This window comes from Globicephala melas, chromosome 7, assembly GCF_963455315.2.
Source record: "Globicephala melas chromosome 7, mGloMel1.2, whole genome shotgun sequence".
NCBI lineage: Eukaryota > Metazoa > Chordata > Mammalia > Artiodactyla > Delphinidae > Globicephala > Globicephala melas.
In genome coordinates this window covers 66,922,819-66,942,308 of record NC_083320.1, presented here as the reverse complement: position 1 = coordinate 66,942,308, position 19,490 = coordinate 66,922,819, and the positions used below count along the sequence as shown (strand labels likewise).

The 19,490-nt window shown below is 35.2% G+C and overlaps 1 protein-coding gene across 1 annotated transcript in view; it reads right to left on the bottom strand.

The window, feature by feature from the left end:
• The window catches only part of GRB14 (growth factor receptor bound protein 14), a 125,999-nt gene that overhangs the window by 71,697 nt on the left and 34,812 nt on the right, over window positions 1-19,490 (bottom strand). The gene's annotated exons all lie outside the window — the stretch shown is intronic.

Here is a 19,490-nt window from a genome sequence, read left to right as displayed (position 1 = left end):
GTGAGTAAGAGAAAAGACTATGCAGAACTTGATAACTGATGGAGATACAGAGTGAGGTTCTCAAAGCCGACTGCAAGTTTTGAAGTCTAGGCGAATGGGGAGTCAGAGATGCTGTTTTACATCACATGATAGAGCTTTTTAAACACCAAAATGCATCCTTCAAGTCAAAACAATGTCCAGGCTCTATATTCATTACAGTGCAACATACCTGTCTTTAAAAACTATTCTACAGACAATGAACTGCTGAAGTATGATAGGTCATCTCTTTGGAACTCTTGAAAAGCTGAAGTTCATAAATTTTCAGTGAAAACCATGAAGAGCGAAATGTGGCATTTTGTGACTCTATGTTGCCAAAAAGGTCTTTGAAAAAAACTCAAATACACTTTTCACAGTCAGCAGGCTGAAAGACTAATGAGACAACACTCACACTTAATAACAGGCAGAGTCTCATTTTTCAGCGATCTTTTCCACGTGTTCCTAGTGACTGCTTTATCTCACTTCCTAGTTATTGTAGACACTGATTCAAAATTTAACTTGAGCCCATGCTTTTTTTTTTTTTTAACCATTATTATAAATGGCTTGCACCACTCACTAACCTTGCCACCTGAGCCTTAATTTCTTCAGCTGCTGCTAAATGGGGATAAAAAGCTATGGTCAACAATTTGGGGATTGCTATGAGGATCAAGGATATCAGTTTTGTGTATGGTCTGGAAGAGCCCAAGGCAGGTGATGAAAAATACTCCGTGAACTGCTCCTGCAGAGGACTGGGCCTAAGATGCATTCTCCTTAGACTGTATCACAGATCATTATTTACAAAATTAATTTTTTTTTTTTTTTTTCAGTATGCAGGCCTCTCACTGTTGTGGCCTCTCCCGTTGCGGAGCACAGGATCCGGGCGCACAGGCTCAGCGGCCATGGCTCACGGGCCCAGCCGCTCCGCAGCATGTGGGATCTTCCCGGACCGGGGCACGAACCCACGTCCCCTGCACCGGCAGACGGACCCCCAACCATTGCGCCACCAGGAAAGCCCTACAAATTAAATTTTGATATAACAGGGTTGCAAACAATATAGCAAGGTCAACAATGAAATACTATAGAATAGCACTGTACATTATTTTGTTCTTTGCTCAACACTGATAGAACAAGAGTGAATTTTGTCGCTCAAAATATGCATATCAAAGTTTCAATGTGAATTAAGAATAACACAAAAATAATAAATAATAAGTATTATGATGATAATTAATAATATTTAAGTGAGCACCCAGTATGGGCCAGGAATTGAGCTAGTTTTCATTGAATCCTCATGACAACTCTATGAAGCAGGTACTAGCTATTCAATAGATGAGGAAACTGACGCCAGAAGAGCAGAAGGCTAAAAATGGTCTCAGATACAAGAATATATTGCAAAAACTTATCCAAATCCACGAAGTACATAAGTCAATCAGCCAAGGTGAAAACCACATCTGGCCCTCTCCAAGATACGCTACTATTCTACTCTACAATATTCTCTCCCACATTGTACTATATAATTTGATGTAGTATTAGCATAAAATGTCATCTTCATACCACCCTTGTTTCTGATGTTCCTAAGCATTTGTTTTACTAACTCACCTAATAAATATGCATAGAGTGCCTTACTATGTGTAAAGTACTATGCTATTTGCTATGGGGAATTCCAAGTTGATAACTCCTGCATATCAGAGGAGCTGACACATGGCAACATGTCAACACTTGGTCGAAGCAGTGCACAAGGTGGAATCTGGGCAGAAGAATGCAACCTAAGCACCAGCCAACGTCTAGGTTCCAAGCCTGCCTTTCAGACCTCTTCTCCCACTCAACATGAACAGAAGCTCCTTGGAGCTCCCTGAAGCACGTTCGAGTTCCACCTCTTTTTTTGTAACGTTCACTCTCTAAAACCCACAAATCTTTTAAGGTCCAAGACCAGTCCCACCTCTTCTGAAAGTTTCACTGATCTCTCATCCTTCAAGCATCTCTCCTCTTTTTTCTTTGCACATACTACCTTAGAACTGAGAGGTAGAAAAGGAGGGAGTGACAACAAACACAGAGTGCCTGTCAAGTGTTAGGCACTTTACATATGGTATTTCATTTTATTCTAACAAACCTGTATAGCAGGCATCATTTGTTCCCATTTTACAGATTCAAACCATATCTATTTTTTCCAGACTATCTCTTTACCCTTCATCATATACCAGTTTAGTCAAGCTTCAGCTACTGTTTTCTATGTGTGAGCACCTTATATCATTTAGAATGTAGGCTCCCTGAAAGTAGGGACATGTGTAATTTCCCTTTAACCATCACTCTGTCACCCCAAGTGGCTTTATACATGGGGGGGGGAAATGCTATAAGGCACAAGAATGCTTCTTGATTACTAATTCCTAAAAATACTTCTTCAGCCAACCAATCAACCAGTCTCCTGCTTTACACAAAACACAACTTGGTTTGCCCCTCCATTTTCCTCCTGTATATTGTGCTATTGTGCTACCAATTTGGGGTAGCTCATTGCCCCTCCATATTCATTAACTCCCCCAAAGATAAAGATCAAAATTGACCCCTCCAAGAAGTCATTCCTCCATCTAAATTATATCATTCCTTGTTTTGTACTTTTTTTTTAGGACTTAAACTTTTCCATTCCTCATACCTTTCTCTGCACACACTAATACACTGCTTTGATAACTAATAAATCCTTTCATAGGCCCCAGTTGTTTGTCTAAGGAGACTATAATCCTTAAGTGTGGGACCCAGGATTTCATCTCCTGTGCTGCTCCCAGAATACCTAGCAGGATGCTCTCTGTACACAGTAGGCATCACGTTCACTCACAATCAATGTGGAAAGACTAGTCACTCCGGTTACATGGTGGACAAGCCCCCTTTCTTGTCTTAACAGTTGCTAGCCTTATGATTTATTCTGAACAAAAGCACACAGTCTTCTTCACAGGATCATTTGGATATTCTTTTGCCATCTGACATAGTTCTGTTAGTGGTCAGTAGTGTCGACACTAAATTTAACTGTTGTCCTAAGAACACCCGTTTTAGAAAAATCTTAAAATATTTGGTTATAGCATTTAATAGCAATAAACAGTCTAGATCTTTAGACACAAACTCAGTACCTCTAGTTCTATCAGCTCATATTACTCAAAGACCTTTTGCTTCTCTAGGTATACGACAGGGCATCATTCTTTACACTTGATGGGCCTGATCTGACCTTCCTCTATCCTATTTCTCCCCCTCTACTCTGACAGTTCCTTCCTTCCATCAAAAATGTCTAGGATTTCTTTTTTTTCATATTTATTTATTTTATTTATTTATTTGGTTGCACTAGGTCTTAGTTGCGGCAGGTGAGCTCCTTAGCTGTGGCTCGAGGGCTCCTTAGTTGCGGCATGCAAACTTTTAGTTGGGGCATGCATGTGGGATCTAGTTCCCTGACCAGGGATTGAACCCGGGCCCTCTGCATTGGGAGTGTGGAGTCTTAACCACTGTGCCACCAGGGAAGTCCCCTAGGATTTCTTACTGATTTAAACTCTGATAGAAAGTTTCTTCTTTTAAAGAAATTACTGAATGACTTATAAGCCTTAGTCATGATAAATATAACCAATCTACAGTTCAGTCAAGTATTTTAAAAGGTGTATTCTTCACCTGACATAGTTTTCTAGGAGCATTATGGCTGCCTATCAAGGAGGCATAATGTATTGTACTGTCTACAGGAGGGCAGATGGACACTTAAAAATAACTACAACTATATGTTAAGTTCTTTAACTGAGTATAAATAAAGTTCTGGAACCATAAAAAAGAAAGAGCTTAATTTCACCATGAAATAGCAGACAAGTTCCCTAAGTGGACAAAAGATCCAAGAATGAAGGTAATTCCAAGTAATGGAAATATATACAAAGATGAAAAACATGGAAGGAGCTTCCAGACAAGAATGGTCCTTCTATGTCATACTCAGAAATTTGACTCTCATCCTCAAGGGTAGTGATATTTGATAAGATGTGAATTTTACCTCAGTGTGAAAGACAAACTATGGAATAGTGACTAGAAGGAAGGAAAACAGAAACAGAGAAATGAGTCTTAGAGAGAAATGGAAATTACCAAATTAGAAGGAAGTCAAGATTTCAAAGATGACAAGGAAGTAGAAACACAGGTTCAAGTGGTCAAATACATTAACAAATATAAATAAAATTATAACTTTTCCCTGTATTTGAGCTTCCAACATAAATTATAATTAACAAAAGTATAGGCTATAAAAAGATAAATGTCTTATCTACACTCTTCAAATTTCATATACTTTAAGGTTCTCTTAAGAAAAATAGATCAAGAAAGCAGACAAAAAACAAGCACCTAACTTTCTTCATGCCCCCCAAACCTTTAAATGACAAGAAGGAGAAGAAGGAGGAAGAGAAAGAAAATAAAGAGATAATTTCCTTGCTAAGAAAGAAGAAATAATTTTTTTTTTTTTGCCATGCTGGGATATAAGAAAGGTACCTTCAGTATACCATAAATTAAAAGAATTTCTAGAAGCTAGAAATCACTGGCATTAGACTGATAAGAGCACAAGAAATTATAGCCAGAATTTGTGTATAAGAGAAAAGATGGTGAAGACAGATCCAGAGAACTTAGGTTTAGAGTATATTTAGAGAAAATATAAGGTCATCTTAAATACTATATAAATACTTAAGAGAAAAGGAATGTAGAGGATGAGGCAACCCAGAACTTCCAAACATTACTGTAATAAACAAAGCTAACAACTAATAAACAGTATAGAAGATAAAGCTGAGAAAATGTCTCTCACAATGTGAAGGGAAAAGTCAAAGAAATGAAATGAAAAAGAAACCATGGAGGAACAATCTAAAAAGATCAACACACATAGAATATGAGTTACAGAAAGACTAAAAAAAAGAAAGCACAAGGAAAAAGAAAGAAAAGACAGAAGTTCCCTGAGCTGAATAAAGTTACAAATTTTAAACTAAAAGTGCCCCCCAATGGCTAATTTGAACAAAAAAGTAGTCACGTTAGACAAATAGTGGGAAATGTGACAAATTCAAAGAGAAAAGATAAAATTCCTAACACTTCCTGAGAGAGGAATTATCGTTTACCTGCAAGGTATGAGAATCAGACTGGCAACAAAATATTATCCAGTTTCTCAATATCCCCCATGAACATAGGTACAAAAATCCTTTAAAAATAACGGAAACAAAAGGAGGTCAGAAATCCATTTTTGCAGGAACACCATACCTCTGTAGCAGTGGGAAGTCATTATATTAAGAAAAATTTCACACCTTCCCATATCCCTTAGCTTAGAAGAATTAAAGGCTGAAAACAAAATTCAAACACAAAAAAGGAAAAGTCTTTTTAACTTAGTACTTAAACTGTGACTGTCTTCCTCATGAATCTCCCATAAATATGTTCCAAGAAAAACCCACTGCTTTGAAGATGAATAACAAAACAGAACCATCATCGAAATCTGTACAAACATACTATGAATGGGAAGAAAGGAGAAAAGACACAGGAAAAACAAATGGCAGATGAGGACTACTTGCAAGAAAAGTAATGCCAAAGAACAGATAAAATTTAAGACCATACATTAAACCAAGAACAAAAAATAATTAATGAAGCAAAATCGTATCTGTTCACACACAAAGCAGACAATTAAAAGGATAGAGAAGAAACACCAAGACAGTAAGAGGAGATGAAACATTAGCTAGCAGAGCTCCAGAGATTTAAATGCTATGTATTGAAATCTATCAAAGTCGAGGTAATAGATGACAGATACAAAAAAGGCAACCAAAGAGAGAAGAAAACTGTTTCAAATTTAAGAAGTATTAGAAACAGAGAACTAAAGACAAGTAAAGGAGATCTATACATGTGTAACTGGAATCTCCCCAGAAGAAAATCAAAATAATGGAAAGGAATAAATATATAAAAATAAAATATAAGAAAACTTTTTATAATAAAATACCTACTGAAATCTGAAATAGATATATATGTATAACTGAAATCACTTTGCTGTACACCTGAAACTTACACAACATTGTGAATCAACTATACCTCAATTAAAAAAAAAAAAAAAGATTAGAGGGGCACATCAGAAACTCATTCCATACAAAGTTTACTTCTAAAAGAATTTAAGTATTTTCCTCTTAATAGGCTCTGATAGCCATATATTATTTTGCTCTGAAATGAGGGTTCAACATTCCACTAAAGGCGTGTTTCATACTCTGTTGAGAAGGACATCTTCATACTTTCTGTGTAGATATGATTACGACTAAGATAAAACACGTCCGTATACTTTAGGGAAAAGAAATATAAGAGTTCCACTGTCTGAAAATAAGAATAGAGTTGTGCAGTGGGTTGGTCTATAATCCCAACATGGAGAATTAAGCTAACTTGTGTAATGTTCATTGATAATTTGTCCATAGCTTAATACGTATTTAGCAATACACTAGGAACAATAGTAAGCATATGTGATATTTTGTAAAAATTTATTAGTGTATTTCTAGCTATAAAATACAGAATGTAGAAGTCCGTATAGAGTGGTGTGAAAGCTTCAGTTGTAGTGTAACAGTAGGGAAATTTCAAACAAGATTTTAGGAAAAAGGTGACAATTATCATTCCATTCCTTATATTTCTATTGAGGGATCCATATTTTACTATACTCAGTTAATCTCTTCATACTCTTCTATAGTCTTTCTTTCCCCTACAGAAGAATGAGTAAGTTACAAAATAGGTAACAATGAGTTAAAAAAAAAACTGTATTAATTTAGCTCAAACAATTGGCTCCATCTTGCATATCTTTTTTGCCACACTGACCAATAAATGGACATTGAGCTCTTTACCCTCACATGGCAAACGTAGTCGTAACTGAACCTAGGTTATGTCTCTCAAGACAAGACTGAAATGTTATTTCCTTCTTGTAATCTTATTTTCAGACCTGACAAGGTTTGAGGCTGGCCACTGGTACCCTATCATTCCCCGAAAGATTCTGCAGACCCATTTCACTCAGATGTGGGAGTCAAGGTCTGTTTTGTATGAAAAGTGAGTGGGTAGCTGGGAAACGAATAGAAAGTTCAAGTTTTCCTTATGGTCTATATTGATTTCCCTATTCCAAATTTACTACTAATAAATCTGAAACACTATTTTAATGCTTAAAAAATAAAATAAAATACATATTGAAGGGCACACGTCCCCAGAGAAACTCATTTTAATAGTCAACAGTAAAATGCCCAACTTCACTGGACTTGAAATTTACAGAATGCGTTGGACATCAAGGCAAAAAATCCCCAGTAGCTCATAAGGGAGAAATCAATCTGTTGCAGTATTTCTCCACAATAACATTCAACAAGTTTCAGTGGACCCCACTGTCTTTTAGTTACTCCACTGGATGGAGTAATGCTCATGAAATCCTTGGGGAAAGAAAATAGAAATGAGATATTTAAATCTAGCAAAACTCATTGACTGTAAAGGTAACAGACAATATTCAAAAGTTTTGAACATATGAAAGCACATAAAATCTTGTTCCCATGGAACCTTCTTGAGGAATTTACTAGGAGATAAATTGCAATCATCCGAGAGCCAGCTGGAAAATTCAAAGTAAAAGGACTATAATAAATACCAAAACTAATTATGGGACTAAATCCCTATGTAATTATGCTGCTATAATAAAATATAAGTAATATAAGCCTTAACATGCAGAAATGATAAAAGAAACATGGGAAGATAAAAGCTGAAGGAGGAAAAACATGGAATGTTACTGAGATCAAAAGATATTATTTTAAAACTGATAAATCACAGGAGAATTTAAATTATTTTGTAATGCTAAAATCAGCTGGTAGAAAATGGAGGAGGAAGAAGAAAAATATTAATTTTATTATTGCTCCTTAGAGAGGATTAACAGATAATGTTTAAAGAAATAAGAGGTTTAAGGGTTTCCATGTAGTTATAGCCATAATGGTAACAGAAATATAAACCTTTCTAATTAAAAGAACACAATGCTAAGAAGGCAGAACACCTTGTAAATTTTCTTCAAAACCTATAAATTTTAAAACATAATATAAAATAGTATAACAATATTAACACCAAACTTTTATGTCATCTCAATAAATGTTAGAGAGCCAAACTTACCTACTGAAAGAAAACAAACTTTCCGTATGAATCATAAAGCAGATTCCACTCTATTCGGTGGGAAAGAGACTCCTATAACCCAGTGACTGAGAAAGTTTGAAAACAAAGAATGTGGTGGGGGCAAGGCGGGGGCGGGGGTGGGCGAGAAAGAAAAAAAAGAAAGGAGGGAAGGAGGGACGGAGAAAGAACAGAGGGAAGGAGGGAAGGAAAGAATACAGTGGTCAATATCATGCAAGACTGAACTCAGGACAGAAAAGCACTAAACAAGCAATGAAGAAAACTTTAATGCTAAAAGATGTGATTCACAATAAAAAATATATTGGTTATGAATGTCTAGGTGTCATACAATACACATAGGTATAGGAAATATAAGGAAAATCGGATATAGACACACTATTAATAGACTACTATCCAACCCTCTCAAACCATGATGAACAGGTGTATTAAAAAGTAGATATAAATATGAAAAATATAAATAGGCTAATATAAACAACAAAATAGATTTAACTGTTACATTTCGAATTCTAATGTTAAGTCAGAGAATATAACTTCTCTTTAAGAAAATGCTTAGGGCTTCCCTGGTGGCGCAGTGGTTAAGAATCTGCCTGCCAATGCAGCGGACACGGATTCGAGCCCTGGTCTGGGAAGATCCCACATGCCGCGGAGCAACTAAGCCCGTGCACCACAACTACTGAGCCTGCGCTCTAGAGCCCGCGAGCCACAGCTACTGAGCCCGTGTGCTACAAACTACTGAAGCCCACGTGCCTAGAGCCTGTGCTCCGCACAAGAGAAGTCACTGCAATGAGAAGCCCGCACAACACAATGAAAAGTAGCTCCTGCTCGCTGCAACTAGAGAAAAGTCCATGAGCAGCAACGAAGACCCGATGCAGCCAAAAATAAAATAAATAATTTTTTTTTTAATTAAAAGGTTAAAAAAAAAACTTGGTCACATTTTAAGTCACAGATAAAATCCCAATAAATTCTAATAGTGGAAAGAATGCAGACAACAGTTTCTGATCACAGTACAATAAAATGAAAACTTACTAATAAAATCTGGGGTTAGGAAAAAATTTAAGACTCTTTATATAACTCTCCAAAGAAAAAAATAAAAGTTGAAATTGCAGAATATCTACATAATAATACTACTACAAATAAGAATAATGAATTTAATGAAAACACTACACATCACATCTTTTACAGCTAACAGTTCTCACGCTATAATTCATAGCCTTAAACACATATCTATTAATAAACAAGAATGAAAATAAATTCATTAGTATCCAAAATTTAGAAAATATCATTAAGTAAAATCTGAGGAAAGCATAAAGAAGAAATTTAGTAAAAATAAAAGTAGAAATTAAAACTTGGAAAAAAAGCAAAATGTAGAACTAATAAATAAATCCAAGATCTGATGTTTGGGGGAAAAAAATAAAATAGATAAATTGTGAAACAAATCAAGGGCGAAAAAAGGGAAAGTAACAATATATAATATAAGAAATAATACTAGAGAAATGAAGAAACAATTAAAAGAATATTAAGAAAATACTTCCCACAATTTTATGTAAATAAAATCTGGATGAAATTGATAATTCTGTAGGACAATATAAGTTATCCATATTGAATCCAGCAAACAGAAAATTCAAAGACATTAATTACGATAGAAAAAGAGAGCAAGTTGTCAAAGAGCTATTCCCCAAAAAGGTGGGCCAGTACAGATAGTTTGTTTTACAGAGAAATTCTACATACTCTTTAAGGAACAGATGATGTCTCTGCTTTTCAAACTGTTTCAGAGTAAAGAAAATGTGTAATTATAGCCAAGAAAGTTAGAAGAACAAGATCAATGAGGAGTGTCTTTCTATACCTGACATACCTAACATAATATAAAAAGGCAGTCATCCAATTTTTAAAAAGTTACCTACAGATCCATGTGTATATGCAACAGTTGGTACCGAAAATCAAGGGAGAAAGGATGAGATACTCAAAAAAGACTGACTCTACTCGTTTGAGTACACAAAGGATATTCTTTAACCTGATACTAAAATGGACTCCAAAATTAGAAAACTAAAAAGAAATTCCCAAAATTTAACTAATTTAACTAATTTACATACGTTAGAAAAAATAACCAAAGAATTTTAATAATCTAGACCTAGAAGCCATAAAAAAATTCAACAAATTAAACTTATAAATATTTTAATGTTTATAGTATGATAGATCCCATACATAAAATTCGAACACCAGGCACAGATTGAGAGAATATGTGTACAACATATTTAAGAGAGGACTAATACTCAGAATATATAAAGAGTTCCTAAAAATTAACAGAAAAAATAAATACCTCTCAAAATAAAAATGAACCAAAAGGCAGATATGAACACACAATTCACATACATATGAACAAACATATTACACCACTGAATATAAAAACTTGAAAAAAATATTCAGTCTCACTAGTAACAAAAGAAACATACATTAAAATAAGGCACTTTCACTACTGGAAAAACTTTTAAATATTGATAATGTCAAATGCTGGCACAAGTGTTAGGAAGAAAGTGGTACTGTCAGACATAAAAGAAAGTAGAATAAATGGGAACAGACTTTAAGGAATGAAATCTGGCAGCATCTATAAAAACCTTGAGAAGCCATGCCTTTTGATATAACTACTCCTTTCCTGATTCTCTAGACTAACTAGCATAAACATTAGAAAGGCATCTGGAAGAATGTTCACTGTATCATTGCTTACAAGAGAAAAATTTGGAAACAATTGATGTATTGAAAATGCTTACATATTAATAAAATATAATGCATTCAGTCTATGGACTAGTAGGTAGCAACTGACAGAACTAACATACAGATTAACAAAAAAAGATTGCAAAAACATAATGTTGAATTTTTTTAACTATAGAGCAATAATTTAGTATGACCCCATTTGTGTAAAAATCAAAGAAAATACCTATAGTTTCATATATACACGTGTGTCAGTAAACCCATAAGAAAAAAAAAACCCTAAAAGAATCCATGCCAAATTTTTAACAATCTTGATCTTTAGGGAAGAAAGTGAGATTGAGGAGACCTGTGATCACGAAGTGGTTATTTTTAATGTATTTATTTTTTTATAATATTTATAGTTCATGTACTATTCATGTAAAACTTAAAATGCAAAGAACTATAAGATTATTCAAGTTAAAGTTCAAGTACTTAGCAAAAGTAGAGTGTCATGAGCTCTGACTGCTCAAATATTGACAAGGACTCCTTAATACTTACTACACTCCTTACTTCTGAGCAATTATCTCTGGTATTAGCATTTAATGCATTCTATGATATGTTACCCATTTCTTTAAAATATATTGTATTTAGGAAGTACACATTACTGATAACAATCAGTAAATATTAGAATTATCTGTGAGGTCATCTGTAATTTAGTACCCAGGAATCCTTTTTAAACGCCTCTGGTCAAATGGTCATTTAGCACACCTTGAAAACCTCTAACTGTGTATAGAAAGATAATAACTGCTGTGTGTTTATGACTTTGTACCCCTGTACCCATCAGGTTCCCAGCAGGTTCTTGTTAACTACTGGCTAAATGAAGGAGTGCTCTAGTTGTTAAGTTAGAACTTTCTTCCCTGAATTTCCTGTCTGCCTCTCCCCTCAAGCAAGTGCAACAACTCCATTTTAAAGAGAAAATATGTAATATGAGCCCCAAAATATATTTTTACAGACATACCCATGTCTTGCACATGTTCTACCTTCCTCGTTTCCAATTAAATTAGAAAATGCTCCTTTCTATCCTTGGCAGGCTGAATAATGCTACCCTCCATGAAAAAAAAAAAAAGTCCACATCCTAATCCCCGGAATCTGTGGCTCTGTATATATTAGCTTACATGATAAAAAGGGCTTTGCAGATGTGATTAAGTTAAAGATCTTGATAACCGAAGATTATCCTGAATTACACAGGTGGTCTCAAGATATTCACAAGGGTTCTTACAAGGCGAAGGCAGGGAGGGTCAGCATCAGAAAAAGTGATGTGCCAACGGAAACAGAAATAAAGAGATGTAAAAACAGAAGCAGGGGTCAGTGATGTGGGACCAAGAGCCAGATGCTAGAAAAGGCAAGTAGATGGAGTCTCCAGAAGGAAAAAGGCTGACACCTTGATTTTAGCCCAATGACCTGGTTTCAGATTTCCAAAACTGTAAGTTAATAAATGTGTCTTGTTTTGATCTACTAATTTTTGTTGTAGTTTGTTACAGCAACAATAGGAAACTAATACATCCCCCTTTCTCTTCAGTTTCCTAGGAGCTCTTTTCTTTCTTCTGTATATTTAATCTTTCTTCAACCAGATTTCTCTCACTGGCTTTTAAACATACTGAAGCCCCTAGATTTAAAAATAAAAGATACTAAAATTTCTCTCCAGCTAAAATATCATTTTTTCTTTTAACAACAAACTTCTCCAACTATAATCTAAGGCTTCTACTCTGAAGGACTTAATCCAACCCTCTTACCAAAGATCTCCTTGAAGCTAAGTAAAATGAACATTTTCATCCTCCCTTCTATTTGCCCTTCAGCATATGTGAACATTCTTGGCTAGCTTCTCTCTGTTGACTCTCATTTGGCCAGCTCACTCTGTCCAAAAACTTCAATTACCACCGTATAAGCAGATGCTGACAAACTCACATCTCCTGGTCAGATATCTCTGTGAAGCAACAGACACATGTATTTAATTGGATATTGATATCCCCATTTGGATGACTCAAATGCACCTTAAACTCAAAAAGTCCAAATCAAACTCACAATGTCACCATCTGACACCAAAATCTGGTCTTCTTCTAGTGTTTCTAGCTCAGTGAATGGCACTACCATCCATCTATTCAGCTGCAACAGCCAGAAATTTGGGCATAATTTTGGACATGCCTCATTGTTCACACCTCATATCCATTCTATCACCAAGTCTTGCTAATTTTACTTCGCAAATATCTCCAAAATCAATCCACTTATTTTCTTCTCTTATAGTTCATTCTAGGAATTAAGCGGAAGCTTCAGATCTTCACACACCTCTTCCACACTGTTATCAGAATAGCTAATAGGAGAATACAGAAATTTGTGTCCTGGTAGAAAGATTCTCCCTCCTTACAGTTTCACCATGAGTATCTGTCTGAGAGTCCCTCAAAATAATCTCTTTATGCACTTTTCCCTGTTTAGGTCAGCTACTCCAAGCCCAGAACTCCCAGGTCATCCATCCTCAGGCCCCATATTCTCTGGATCAGTACATCACCTCCTTGTCACCCCACACTTTCCCAACTGCTGAAATCATTTTACTATGCCTCTGGATCTCACAATTAATCATGAACAAAATCCCACAAAATTTAATCTCTTCTCTCAACTTTGCCTTCATTCTAACTGAACTCTCACTATCACTGAAGATCACTGTTCCACACTTCTCATGGCCCAGAGGTGGGCAGAGGTTCTTCTTGACCCTCATTGCTATTTTTAGATATATCTTCCTTCCTCTTTTCTAAATTTTCCTAGCTTTAAATCTTCTACCATTAAACTATACCACCCATTATTCCTCCTTGTGGCAGTTGTCTTTGGTCATCTCAGATACTCTCATGAATGGATTGAGGTTATCCATCCAATCAGAGACTAGAGTGAACAGCCTCAGGAAGAAGGTGACTTCTTTAAAACTTCTTCAATTTTTGTACGCAATGTCCAACATTTGATTTAAAAAATCAACTGGCATACAAAAAAAAAAAACAGGGCAGAGGGAGAGGGGAGGAAAGACCATACAAAAAGATCTAGATATTGGATCAGATATGGACTTCAAAATAATTGTAACTAATGTGTTCAAGAAAATAAATGACAAAATGGAGAATTCACAAAAGAACTCAGATCTATAAAAATAAATAAAATAGATATTCTAGAAGTGAAAAGTACAATAATAAAACAAAAACCTCAAAATATGGCTTTAATAGCAGGTTGGATATAGCCAAAGAGAAGATTAGTGAACTGGAATATCACAGTAAAAACATTCAGATTGATATAAGAAGAGCAAAGAGAGGAAAAAAGAGCAAAAGGTATATATGAGGCAAAGAAAAAAGATCATGAGGTCAGCAGAGAAAGAACTGGGAAAAAACAATATTTAAATACCTTTCTTCATATGGTCAAGATACTCCAAAACTGAGGAACGCCATTAAGTCAAAGAATTAAGAAGCACTACGCATGCCAAGCAGATAAATATTTTAAAATAATAACTAGGCTCACCTAAAGACAAAGGAAAATCTTAGAAGCAGCCTGAGAGAGCAAACTATCTTTGAAAAATCAGTAATAAGATTGACAGATAATGGTTTAACAGAAATGATAGAAGTCAGAATACAATGAAAAGACAACTGTAAAATGTTAATAGAAAGTAAAGCCAACCTAGCATGTTACACGCAGTGAAAATACCCTTCAAAACAGAGACACAGAAAGAAAACCAGAGATAATCTCTCACTAGCAGAACAGCTTTAAAATAAATACAAGAGGGAATTCTTCAGGCAAAAGAAAATTGATTCCAGATTTTTTTTTAAATGCAAGGAAGAGCAATGAAAAAGGTAAATATACTGGTAATTCAAAATGAATTTTGAATAAACATATTAATGCCTTATGAAGTTTAAAATATGTGTAGAATTAAAATATATGACAACATTAACACAAAGGATGGAAGGGCAATAATAGAGTCAACTGGTCTGAGTAGTGATAACAGTACCACTTCAAGGAGTCAAGGATGCATGTTACAAAGTCTAGGATAATCACAAAAGGAATAGTAAAATAGTGTAAACCTACAAGCTAATAGAGTGAAATAGTTAAATAATTTAAAAATACTTCATTAGTCCAAAAGAAGGCAGGAAACCAAAAAATAAGGAACATAAAATAGGTGGGACAAATAGTAAAATGTAAATTAAAAAACATTAAAATTGACAATTTCTTAATAGATTTTCTGACTGTAAACATTCTAGATAAATTCAATAAAGTGGAGCTTTTCTTATTTGAGGGAGTTTCCTTCTTTACTGGTGCTGAAAATCATACTTGTTTTGCCTCCCTGTGAATATACATGATTAGGTGACCTCATATGTACTTATGCATTATAATCAATTCTATATTAGTACCCAGAGTTTGAAATGAATTACATTGAATTCAATTTATAAACTATTAAAGGTTTAACCCAATTTCAATTTCCATCATATTTTTATTTTAAATAAGAAATTTTTATTCAGCCCAATAATAGAATTTTTTTCTATCTATGAATTGTAACTTAGGTATGCTCTGCAATGAGATGAACTGACATTTACAAAACTATTACTAATACTCATGTTGTGATATTAGGTTTAAAGTTAATCCTAATTTTCTTAGGGCACTTAAATGCACTCAAAAGCTTCCTTTAAAAAGTGAAACCACATATTACCACATCTCTGGGTTATACTGAGAGACTCAAAGGAAGACAACCTATTTTTGAACCCCAACTCTACCACTTGATAGTGACCTTTTGTTTTTTCTTCAAGTCACAGGTTATCATTTTTTTTTTTTTTTTTTAGTAAATTTATTTATTTATTTATTTTTGGCTGCGTTGGGTCTTCGTTGCTGTGCGCAGGTTTTCTCTAGTCGCAGTGAACAGGGGCTACTCTTTGTTGTGGTGCACGGGCTTCTCATTGCGGTGGCTTCTCTTGCTGTGGAGCACCGTCTCTAGGTGCGTGGGCTTCAGTAGTTGTGGCTCGCGGCTCTAAAACGCAGGTTCAGTAGTTGTGGCGCTCGGGCTTAGTTGCTCCGCAGCACGTGGGATCTTCCGACCAAGGCTCGAACCCGTGTCCCCTGCATTGGCAGGCAGATTCTCAACCACTGCGCCACCAGGGAAGCCCTGATGGTGTGATCTCGAGCAAGCTATTTCTCGGTGCCTCAGTTTCCTTATAATAAGAGCATATGAAAATATTATACATATTAGCTGCTATTATGTGTTGTTGTTAATACTGTTATCATTAAGTTGGAAGACTTGAGTTTTGGTCCCAGGTCCTCTACCAACTCTCAGAGCATCTATCCTTCTCTGCAAAGTGAGGTAGTTGTACAAAATGGTCTTTAAGTATTTTTCCATTTACAAGGGGGAAAAAACTAACATAAACTTGAAAACACACTCATTTCCTGAAAGAAACAAAAATATTTGTATGATATCAGAGGGGTGATTAGATGTAAGTCCCTACAATTTAAAAGTTCTTTCCAGAAGACTTAAGTGTTTTCCTCTTAAATACTGTCATCATCGCAAAAATTCAGAGGAATATGTTGACTTGCCACAAATCAAGGCCACCCTGCTGACCGAAGACACAAAATTATAGCTGCTCTTTCCCCAAATATTATAAGTCACACATAACAAATTACCATGTAATGTCTTGCTCTACTCCGCTTCTTCACGGCCATCAAGAAACTGCTAGTGCATTTATAAAAGTTACATACTTAGTTACAGGGAATGCTACAACTTAAAGAATAAGATATTTCATATCTTCAATTTCATCAGTGGAAAAGAAGTTAGAAGAGAGGATGCATTTTGAAATAGAACTCAACTCTCAGCAGATTTATTATGGTCAATCCCAAGCAACAAGTCAGTTTCGTTCCAAACTATGTCCACAGGCAAAACAAGTTAGATGGTATAAGAAATTTCATTAAAATGCAAAATATTTTCAGTCACAAGCAGTATTATATCTGATTTTCATTTTTCTTCATAAAGACTCTTAAAAGGAGAAGGATTAAAAGCTGAGTAAATATTTCCCCAATATCTGACCGTATTCCTGTCTCATTAGCAAGTGCATATAGCTATTTATAAAAATCAAGAAGTGATCATATAAACGATTTTTTTAAAAATCTCTAATCAAAATAGTCAACAAGGCACAATTTTGGTCACCAGTCAGCTCCATCAAAAAACAAAACAAAACAAAACAATCTCCAAATCTATTTTCCTCCATGTAAAACATTACAACACAGCATTACTATAATGCATCCATTCTTTTAATCATTCAACCATATTTACCAAACACAGGTTACAAAAGAGGCATCGTTAGACCTTAGTAAATCACAGATGAATATGACGTAGTTTCTACCTAAAGTCTCTTCACTGCAGTATGTTAGGTGCTATAAGAGATGTTCAAATTCTGTGCAGAGATTGCCAGAGGCTTTGCAAAGGAAGAAGCTCTGGAGTTGGACCGTAAAGGAGAAGGATTTCACTAGAATAAATAGGAGGCAGGGAGAATTCTAGGCAAAGGGAACAGCATGGGATAGATTTGGGAAACAGAATAATGTATTTTAATTAGAATGAGTATGTAGAGAATAGTAGGATATAAGATTGGAAAGTTTCACTGGAGCCAGTGTTTTGGACAACTTGAAAATTAAGTTTAAGAACTCGATGTTAACTTTGTAGGCAATGGGGATCCAATGAAGATTTTTAAGAAGCGGTGACATGACCAGAGCTCTTCTTCTGGGAAGATTAATCTGGCAGGCATTCATCAGCTGAATCCATACAGAAATACTATAGATCCCACAGCTTTCTTGTATAGACTTCTACCTTATAACAAATGGGGTCGCCTTGTTATTTAACATTCTATCTCCCATTTCAACATATACTTTGACTCTTTTCTCTGTATTTGCCTTATAACACAGCTACGGTATCCAAAGAAGCCTTCAGAAATGAGCCAGTGCTACCTTGAGGAAGACCAGAGTCATGTCCAATAACCTTCATGCTAAAAACAGCCCAGACATCACTTTAAGAGCCAGAAGTCTATATTTAGATTCAAGTGCCTTGATCAAAACGATAAGCTCAGAGGAACAAGGTATCTGCAGGAGAAAAAATAATTACCATTTTGGGTACTAGCCTCCTGGGGATTATAATTTCCACTTTATAATAATGCAATTGATGATCAAAGATGTTAGAGGTTAACTAGCCCAAAACCACAAGGCTGACATAATGCTTGGCAAAATTTGGGCCCAGAAGGGAAAAACAGAAGAGAGAAAATAATGAAACATGTAATGTTCTCTTAGCTGAAGAAAACACGGTGAACTTGAGATTAAACGAACCTACCAAGTACAGAGCAGGAATAGTGGGGTTTTTAAGACAATTTTTAAACATATTTTAGTGAAATATCATAACCCCAACAATAAGAGAAATAGTCCATGCTTTGAATATACCACTACTCTACCACAATAGATTAATATATTCAAAGTTCTGAGAGTAAAATTATTTTGAACTTAGAATTCTATACCTAGCCAAATTGTTAAACAAGAGTGAGGATCAAATGAAGACATCCTTAAAAATAAGGCCCCTTTCGCTATTAATTATAGATGAATACCCTTTCTGTTTCAGGTGTGGCGCCAGGCATTCATTATTTCAGGTGAACTACTCTGTCCAAGACAGTTTTTCTACATTAAAGAGTTTTCTTACAGTAAATAAAAAATTTCAGTTTATTAGAACACCGCATTCTCCAAACAGGCTTAACTCCAATATTTCTATAAATGAGGTATTTTTTAATACCGGGATTGACACAATAATGTAATATTGTTTATATGTACCAACTCTCATACCACAGACAGACAAATAACAAATAACTAATGACAATAAAGAAAAGGAAGGAGACCCAGGGAGTCAGTAAGTTGAAATTCCAACAAATAATTCAAGGCAAATATCTTTACTCATTTTTATTTTCTCCAATTCAGAGTCTGCTAACCTTACCGAAGAGAAACTCTATTTAGGATTATCTTCCAAGTTTCATTCTAGATATCAGGACTGACTGTGAAGAAAACTGTACCTGATATAAAAGTTTTCTCATACAAAATGGGGGTACCATGGAATTGCTGCAGGCAACACCAGAAGGAGGTGAGCTCACGAAGGAGCTCTTCAGAGATGGTGTTTGTCACGGCAACTTCTGATATCAACATCCAGTTCCAAAGACAGTCCGTGCATTTGTTTAGGACTTTGCTCCTACTGATTCCAACCCTTCCACATTAGATCCACAGGGGTCACCTAAATATTTCAGAAGCCAAATGAAATGGTCAACTTCTCATCAGTTGTTAACAGATAAATCTGTTTCCGATCTTCACAAACTTTCTGTAGGTAACAGGATTTAATCATAGAGCCATCTTTTAAAATATTATGCCACATGGAGAAACGATTTTATTATTTAAATGATTCATTTAACGGTTTACAAAGATAAGAGAACTAACGACAATGCCCAGCCAAGGGTAGGAAAGAAATGCAGAAACGTTGCCAACGTACCTCATCTTAACAGCAGCATCCTTATGTTCTCTCAGTCAACTCTCCTGAGCAGATTGAGTAGAACTACTGAATTAAATAA